Source organism: Idiotropiscis lumnitzeri, chromosome 2 (genome assembly GCF_059441095.1).
Source record: "Idiotropiscis lumnitzeri isolate Australia: NSW breed Sydney's pygmy pipehorse chromosome 2, RoL_Ilum_1.0, whole genome shotgun sequence".
Classification (NCBI taxonomy): Eukaryota; Metazoa; Chordata; class Actinopteri; order Syngnathiformes; family Syngnathidae; genus Idiotropiscis; species Idiotropiscis lumnitzeri.
Window position 1 is genome coordinate 15,348,800 of NC_142392.1, and position 3,059 is coordinate 15,351,858.

The 3,059-nt window shown below is 38.0% G+C and overlaps 1 long non-coding RNA gene across 1 annotated transcript; it reads right to left on the reverse strand.

The window, feature by feature from the left end:
* Window positions 1-831: 831 nt before the first annotated feature.
* Window positions 832-2,758, reverse strand: LOC148341776 (uncharacterized). Its single transcript, XR_015842066.1, has 2 exons — window positions 1,727-2,758; window positions 832-1,193 (listed from the first exon to the last, which is right to left on the reverse strand). It is a non-coding gene; the product is annotated as an uncharacterized LOC148341776 (long non-coding RNA).
* Between the last annotated feature and the right edge of the window lie 301 nt (window positions 2,759-3,059).

Consider the following 3,059-nt stretch of genomic DNA (forward strand, 5'->3'; position numbering starts at 1 on the left):
ACAAGTTTAAAAAGGTGATTGAGTGCAATTAATGGTTACCAGACGAACAAGTGTGTCTGCACATAGATGAGAATGCAAGTCAGTAAATAAAGACACACAAGCTTGCAGCATCACATTACCTGCGTGACTTCTTAGAAGACAGAACGTTACATGGTACCAGGTCGCGGGTCAAGAAAAGGACTGACGCGAGATGGACTCCGTAAGGCCACCAGAAGCACTGAAAATTACGGTAGATGTGGACGCGAGTTCAAGCAACAATTCCAGCTCCACCTTGCCGTCGTGGGAGTCGGAAACAGAGCGGACGAAAGAAAAATAGCCCTTTTGCGAACCAATGCCGGAGGCCATCGAGGTATTCAACACCTTTGTTTATGATGAACCCGAAGATAAAGACAAGTTTGAAACGGTCCTGTGGATTTAATTGCAGATACACTTGCAAGGACATTTTCAAGTCGGACCTTTCAAGAGAAGCTATATCGTCCAACACTCACTCAGTGGTGCGTAAGTGTTTCTAGATATTATTTGTCCAGCCGTGGTGTCATAAATGATGGTATTTTGATGTGGATTCATTCAAGTACTGAACTCTCACACACACACACGAGAACACCCTTACCTTGCAGAACAGCATTGTGATGTGTTTTTATATACCCTATTCAGTACTGAATTCCTTTGCACTCTCTTATTTATTTATCTAATTTATATATTTGTGTAACCCCCGATTACTTAAAGATAGTGTTAGTTTGATATTTAATAAATTGGACCAGACTCTAGATTCTCGAAGGCTACAATAGTGATAATTGATAGGTGTGTGAATGAAATAGCTGGAGGCAGAAATGAGCAACAACAATAACTGTATTAACATGGAAAACAAAACAACTATTTACAAATTCACAGCCGGCATCATATACATAAAATAAATCACAAATCCCAAAAATTAGAAATAATAATCCCAAAGTCCTACTGAGCTCAGTAATATTTTGTTTAAGTCAGTCAATGTTCTTTCCGGTAGTCTTGGGGAAAAAAGTCTTGTTGTGGTGGTAATTAGGTGTGTTACCACGTGATGTTCACAAAGAAGTTGGTGAAGACTGTGGTTCCTTTATCGCAGATGTGGTTCTGGGCTCAGGCTCGCCATCTCCATCAAAGGAGAATCCATTCAGTTTCGGATCTTGGTTTAATGCCAAGACAAAAAACCCAGCCTGCATAACAATAATGAAATTATTGTATGCAGCTAATAAGTCTATTATCAGTTTCCAGTATCATCAGTCGCTATAGCTCTATAGTTTTCAATTATCATAAATACTGCATCTAAATATCACATTTATAACAGTTATTAATTTACATGCATGTTTTCCAAATTGTCATTGTAACACATGAAATGAACTCATGAGCTAACAATAAACACATTTCTCAATATGTCCAATTTCTCAATAACCATGTTTTATGGTTTACATATCAATCACTTCAATAAAGAAATAATTGTATAACAAACATAACTGAGTCAATTCAACATTTCACTTTTAACACATATTACATCAAAATGAGCAGTTATACATTTGTTTATCAACATAAACCTTGCTTTAGAAAGACCTTAAAACAAGTAAAATCAACTCTTTCACTGTAAACAAGCAGTACATTTCCACTCGCGATTAGCATTAGCTTAACGTTATCTTAGCGTTAGCCTCACATAAACGTTTTTACGACAGTCCATAGCAAGTGCATGGCGACTCACCAAGACGACGTTCAAGTACGAACACGGTCGATTTGTCACAGACCCTCAGTTCTCACTGGTATCCACACTTAAGATAAAACATTTCCCAATTAACATTTTATTATTGGTCACATTTATATCAACTTCAATAAGTATTTCACTCACCGAACGGCACATTAGCATTAGATATCGTCACGCAACCTTTCAGTTGGGCGTCCAGGCGTAAAAGAACGATATACACAGCTAATCTCGAGATAGCGTCTCGAGAAGGCGGGACAACTTGACTTTGACGAATCAGAAAGTCATAATCAGATGAATGACACTCCAAACAGGAAATCAAGTAGACGAGAGATATACACTTCCTCTTAACAAAATAAATGTTTTTTCAAAATAAAATGGCGTTTTCTCTACTGGGTTACACCTGTCTGTATTATTGTTGTATTGCACTGGAGAGGGGAGCCCTCTAATCTCGTTGCACACTTGAGTACAATGACAATAAAGGGATTTCTAATTTCTAATTCTAAAGTAGTACAAAGTAGGACTTCACTGAAGGCACAGGTGTGAAATGCACTGAAGTAACTTAAAAATTAAAAGTAAAAAAATTACGATTGTTTAAGAATTTGCAAGAAAGAACTCAATCTGATCGAAATGTTGTGCTTTGACGAATGTTGATAAATAATATTTTCCAGGAGGTATTTATTTCTTTGTTGTTTATTCATTCAATTCTATACTTATTTCAATATTTGAGTATTATTTTTCTTTCAATATGTAGTATATTTTGTCTTTGAAGTGTGGGTCCTTGCTGCCTTCCGGAGATGCAGCCGAGCAAGGCTGGATTGGTGATGGAAAAGAACCAAAGAAAGAAGAAAGATTTTATTCTCGTCACATGCTGATGTCAAAAGAAGTCTCCCCAAAAATGTGTGCATGTGTGCGCTCCGCGCACGTGCGAGCCCCCTCTCAGACATTCCCTTCTTACAGGGAATGCCCAAATAGGACATGAATATCTAATTTTCCCTTGTTGCATATGCATTCCCATCACGCTAGTCTTCGGGATTTCCCTCCAAAAGTCCCCCAGAGGGAGAGCAGATGCGTCTCCCCGTTGATACGACCAGTCTACTCGTGACCACCTTAAATTACTTCCATACCCTGGAAGGTCACTGACCTGGCGAGAGAATTGCCCCCACCATAAACAATGCTCAGGCCTATTTTCTCTCAGGGCAGTATCTGGTTACATCGGAACTTCAGAACCAAGACTGGTCACTTCTTTGAACTTCCCATATCTATATAAGGCCATTTAAAAATACATGACTTTTTTTTTTTATTTATTTCAATGTATATTTAAGCTTGTATATGT